This window comes from Atta colombica, unplaced genomic scaffold (assembly GCF_001594045.1).
Source record: "Atta colombica isolate Treedump-2 unplaced genomic scaffold, Acol1.0 scaffold236, whole genome shotgun sequence".
In the NCBI taxonomy this organism is placed as follows: domain Eukaryota; kingdom Metazoa; phylum Arthropoda; class Insecta; order Hymenoptera; family Formicidae; genus Atta; species Atta colombica.
In genome coordinates, this window is record NW_017259334.1 from 1,199,689 (window position 1) to 1,206,159 (window position 6,471).

The window sequence follows — 6,471 nt, forward strand, 5'->3', positions numbered from 1 at the left end:
TGTATTTTATCTTCCTGTCTATCGACATAGCACCGATACAATTTTTTACGTAGAAAAAAATAAGATATCGCATAATCTATATGTTAACTATGGATACGTTAACGTGAGCATCATTTTGTTATCAAATGTTAAATAAGGATAAAATGATGCAGGGGAGCGTTACAAATGTTAAGTGAAACGCGCTCTATTTAAATTGATTGATAAATTTAAATTGATTTGCATGTATTAGCTCTGTTTTATCGATGCGGTTAGACGCCGATAAGTGGCACGATTATTTATCGACGATAAATAATCATAAATTACAATAACTCATAATTTAATTTTTTTTTAACTTTATGTCATAATAAAGACAATGTTTCTTCCCACGTACAAAAATTTTCGAAATAAATGCGCAAAAAAATTGGCAGCGGTGGGATTCGAACCCACGCCTCCGAAGAGACTGGTGCCTTAAACCAGCGCCTTAGACCGCTCGGCCACGCTACCAGTTACATGAACATTCCCTTGCAGTTGTATTTTCCTGGGGACACATGAGATCATTAACATATTGATGTATAAACTTAAGCTTATTGCAGTATACGTGGAATAAATGCATATATGTTTCGACATCTATAATGCGAACGTATTATTGAAACATGAATACGTATATATTCATTATTATATTGTATCTCTCAAGTAAAACACAGAAGTTATATATCATTAGAATATCATCACAATCTTATCTGTCATTTAAAGTTCACTTATAATTGACAAGTGAATTAAGTTACGATGAACTTCTATGATGTCATCATAATTCTATTCAACATTAGGATTCAAGAAATAATGAATTAATAATCTCTATTTTAAATATAAATTTTTATATAAAATGAAGTCATTGATTAAGGATATTATTGTTTCGCTTCTCTCTTGCTTATTTTATAAAATTACATTCATTTTTCCTCGAATATTTCTAAAGATCATAGAATGTCTGCTTTGATTGTACGATTTATGTAACGTAAGAAATAATTTCAGAGTTGATTTGTAAATAATTTCTAATTGTTGAGAAACGAGAACGATTCCATCAAACGATTCTATGAACGAATAACCCATATCTATGCCAAAGAATTTATAACACACAATTTGAAATAATTACTCTGATATTCTCTATAGTTAACTATATATATCACTTAAAACAATGTTTTAATAGGCACTCTCTCGCGAGATTTATAGAATAGGATCTCCAAGTACGCCACTGCTATCGTGGGCGTAGATATCACATGGATTAAACAAAGACTGTCGCCGGGCGGGGCTTTCGATCGGCGTGCGTGACGCATGCGTCGCCGGCGCGGCGGAATTTCGACCCGCGTCCCGCGTCACGTCGACGCGACCGGCGACGGCGGCGACGTGCGTTTGCGTGTACGTGTATTTATGTATGGAAGCGTCGAGTGTTTCGTTCGATGCTCGATGCGAGAGAAAGAGAGACGAATGAGTCCCCATTTTCTTTTTTTTTTATCCCTCCGTCCACGTCGGCCATTTTGCCGTGACCAGCTTAATATGCGCCGCTCATTTTCTCCGCTCGCGCCCGCCTGTAACTCTATATCCGCGCGACGAAGCGCAATTGTTGCACCGCTCTGCTTCTTTGTCCGTTTTCATTGCGATCGTAACCGGAGGCACCCGCGCAGCGGGTGCTAGGATTACTAGGAGTCACGGTGTGCTGGGTCTCATTCTCGCGGATTAGTCATCGAACGGCAGACGCGATCGACGATCCGCACGTCGTCACTCGTCGTTGCTGTCGACGACAGGTGGCCCTCACAAATTGAAAATTAATTCAATCAGATCGCGCGCGCTCGCGTCTCTGTCTGGCTGTTTGGACAGAGTGCGAACGTGGTGTAAACGTAGGGTTTCTCCCACGAATGAGCGATCGTGTGGTAGGATACACTCGCGCTTTGAATCCATTCACGTTTATGTGATTGCTATCGAACATTGCGAACGTTTAAGATTAAAATTGAATCGATTAAGCTAGTGGAATATAAAAGAAATAATCAGTAAGACGTAAACAGTAAGCGACTCAGCCAATCACAGTCGTAAATGTAAGGTAATTAACGAAGTAAATAAATAAAATGTTTATTTGCTTTTTGAACTGTGTTTTCCTATGTAATGTCTTAATATTTTCGAAACACATGCCAGAATGTCTTCGTTTTTTTTTGAAGCGTATCATCGATTAACGTGGATTTAGTTTACAAATATTGTTTCTGTCTCACTAATCCATCCATGCCTCTCTCACATGCTTTTCGACGTAAAATTAATTGTTTCTTGCATTCTATACATATATTTATGTCTTAAATATATTACCACAGCCATAATATCCAGTACATACAATTCTTTTTATATGTAAATACATTATCGCTTTTTTTCTATCATTTATCTGTTTATGTTATCCTATCCTAATTACCTTCCCTATCATTGTCTCTCTCCCTCTCTCTTTTTTTACTAAGTTCCTTGTTTCTATTTTTTCTTAATCACTTTGATATTTGAGGATTGTGTAATAATAATATAATGAATGTAGGAACAATTCTCCATCGACGCTCCCTAACGTAGATTATCGAGAAGATTTTATACACGACAGAGCCGCGTTTCCAGTTAGCATTTAAACTCTATTAAGATCTTCAACCTCGTTTTCCTCTCTTCCTCTCTTCCCTTCGTTCTCACTCTCCGAATTATGTTTATACGTGCTGAACGAGATGCTATTCGTTCAGGCTTTGTATTTCGCAGCAACGGTAATTAACCGCAATGCGCTGATTAACCGCGACACGTCTTCGACAAAACAAAACGTCGAACGCGGGATTCTCGCGGGCGGTGCAACATGCAGCAGAATGGATCGGAGCGGAGCGGAGCAGAACGGAAAGGAATGAGGACGTCCTCGCGCCGAATTAATCATTTCAACAGCTGCGCGTCGCATTAGCGGCAGCGGATAAGACAAATGAACGTCGTGGAGCTTGTTAAGACGTAATCCGAGAGATGTGTCTGCGCCGCCTCCCGCTTCCACCTCCTCGTCATCGCCGTCGCACATCCGCCGTTGTCTCTCTCATCCGGGATTAGACGCTCCTATACTACGGGCAACTATTTTCTCCGGCGATCCCTCTTTGTTTATCAGCTACCTAGGGGTTCTACTTTCATCGCCATCTTTTAGACAGCTCGTCGTATTTCAGACAACGCTTCAGACAATGCATTATGGATATAACAATCATGCTATTAATCGTGTTTAACGATATAAGCTCGAATTATCGCGTCAGCGTTTTTTGGAAGATGAAAGAAATTAATGACTAATAATGGACTATTTATCTTTTAACCTCCAGTTGAACCAACGTTATTTTAATTTTAAGCGAGGCTTAAAACTCTCTTTGTTTCTCTCTTTTCGATTTTAAAACGAGGTAGAGAGAATTTTAAGTTAAGAGAGTTTTCGCTTAAAATCAAAGTAACATTGGTGCAACCGAACATTCCTTGCTAAGATGTCTTTTTTTTAAGCAGATCGTGTTTTTGTGTAATTTTATATGGTTTGTTATACATATATGGTCTGTTTGCTACAACAACGACGTAAAACTTTCATTTCTATGTTGTTTGCAAAAAAGCGGAGATATAAAAGAAAGAAAAAAATATATACTTAAAAGAGAACATATTTTATTCTTCTAGAATTAGTTACATCAAATTGCATTTTAAAATTAATATTACAATTTTTTAATGATTCAAAATATTCAAATTTATTTTCTAAAAAACTTTGTTTTTTTTTAGTTGTGAGGTTGTTGTAGCAAATGAGATAGATAACGTATATGGCGAAATTTAGCAAAATACATATTTACATGTATAGAATATCAAACACATAATATAATTTGATATAAATTATAAATAAAAAAAGAGTTAAATGATTACAATGGTACAATGCACTGTACTTTCAATAGAAAGTACAGAGAAAGAAAAACAGGATATTTTTATGATATATTTCTCTCTCTTTTTTTTTTCTCAATTGTCAAAGGATGACCGTATCGTCAAAACGCGCAGATAGAATCGTTCGGATTGTTCCGGTTGGGGTGGACGTTGAAAACGTGACGTTCCGCATTTCGTGCCTGATTCGAAGCGTCTCCGATGACAGATAGTGTCAATGCGGGTACCATCGGTAGACCGCTGCGTGTGAATCACACTGCGATCTTCACCTGGCTCGCGACAATACGAGATATGATTGCGCATCGCAAAAATATATTTCTCATCTAATTTTTTCGAGTTTCATCAGAAAATACATCAAGCTTGCAAAGAAGATATCTCTGAATGAAGTACATTATTTGTCTTTAGTCATTTTAGCTGATTAAGATAAATAAAATCATTGGTGATATTTCAAATTGTCACTTTTCATAAATTATTCTGAATTTGTTATAATTTTATAGAGTATTAAAACAAAATCATAATTCGAAAAGAATGATAAAAAAAAAATGATGAAACATTTAATCATGTTTCTAAGAATACATTCTTTTTATCAATGATTTTTGATTACTTGATAATTTTCTATTAAGTGGAAAAATAGTTTTCCTTTTTTCTGAAAAATTTAATTTTTTGAATTGTGTATTACAAAGAATACGCCATTATTTATTTATATATCCGAATTATTAAAGTTAGTACATGATATACTCTTATGTAGATAAAAAAAAATACCGATCGGCGCCATTAGAGATTGATATCTACATGGAAAAAGTCGACTTCTAGAATTGATTCGTTAAAGTGCTATACCGCTCTCTACCATAGAGCGATTTTAATTATCAGCGAGTGCACATTATCAGAAGTGCGACTACGTGGAGCACTTTGTATATAGAAATCGACCTTTCAAATACGGGTACACGTAGTCGATGGCGTTCTTCGATTCTACTTCGCTTTTGTCGGGCCGAGTATTGCGCCTCTCCATTTTGTCATCCCCCAGCGGGGTTTCAATGTTGTAACCATGGAGACGTCGCGTTTCCGCAAGGGGAACGTGTAAAGGGTGTCGGCCGTACGTATGCAAGTATGGAGAGACTGCCATTGTTAAAACTTACGCGTGTATCACGTCTATGATGTCACTTTAATAACGCTACATTTTCTGTCATTTCGTTTTTTAAATCTATCCGGACACACGATAAATATTTGGAATATTCAGAAAAATTAATAATATAGAAAAATTCTATCAATATTTCGACAATTTATTTATTAGATGTATAATATTAATTACAATATACTTATGTACATGTCTAAGATCTATATTAATGTAATAACAGACAATGCTAGCATTACAATATTACAATTTTTTTATTTTCGATAACTTGATCATTTTAATTATTCAAAGATTTTAAAAAGTAGGATTTAGATCATTTATTATAATTTGTAGGACCATTACTGTATGTTACATAAAATTATTTTATGTAACAGTATAAAATAAAAAATGTCATCAACGAATATTATGTAAGGCAAAATAGTTAAAGCGAAAATTCGCTTTCGAAACTGTCAATCACCCAGTGAATCACGGCGTGTTCTCGGCGTTAAATGGCCAATGAGTTTCATAGGAGCCATTAAGGGGCCCTTGATTCGTAATGAGACTCTGGGAGAAGAGCCTTATGATTATATCCACCATTAGGACAATAGAGAATAATAGCTAGAGAGAGAAAGAGAGAGAGTGAGAGAAAGCGGAGAATTTATTGGAAGCAGCTTTGACTGTAAATTCTATTAAACAATCATTTCGTTTGTATGCATCCTGTCTGTAAATATATCTGTATTAACATTACGATTAAATTTATATTATCTATACGATGTATTTGCCAACTTAACAAATGTCAACATTATTAGAAGATGAATTTTTTTCCACAATTTATTCCTAATTTTAAGATTTATTGGCTCTATTGGACAATACATTTAATATCAATTGTCACATACTGTGCGTATTTGGGAACAATTAGCAACAATTCCATAATTCTAATTAGATAAAATTTTTGAAAAGATGTAATCAAATTATATATCGCATCGGATCGGCGTATGTTATTTTTCTTTATATATACATATTTCTTTATAATATACACATGGTATTGCGTCGATTCTGTTCGCGTATCGATAAAATGCACGGCGGCAAAAAAAGGCATTATTGTATTCGTAAGCGAAGGAATCGTTTGTTAGTTCTGGGCCATGTCACGAACGCAATTAGTGAGTGATTCGTCAAGCACTGCGAAATCCTTCACAGTAATAGCAAAGGACCCTTCAGTCGCTGAAGTGTCCTTCCGGTAGCGAATGCATTTTGATTTGCGACCCGGCGCACTTCCTTAAAGCGCAAGTTCATTTTGGCACAAGCAAGCGAGCCTAACGATCGATCTTTCATTCGCGCGTGTTATTACTTCTCACCTTTCGCCTCGATCGAATAAACATGAACAATACAGAAACTCGCTGTGCCTTGCCGTTGCATTTAATTTATAGAAGGAGACGTCGTATTTT

At 35.9% G+C, this 6,471-nt stretch overlaps 1 non-coding gene across 1 annotated transcript; it reads right to left on the reverse strand.

Annotated features, from left to right (window-relative positions):
- Positions 1–401: 401 nt before the first annotated feature.
- On the reverse strand, positions 402–483 carry Trnal-aag. Its single transcript has one exon. It is a non-coding gene; the product is annotated as a tRNA-Leu (tRNA).
- Positions 484–6,471: the final 5,988 nt, after the last annotated feature.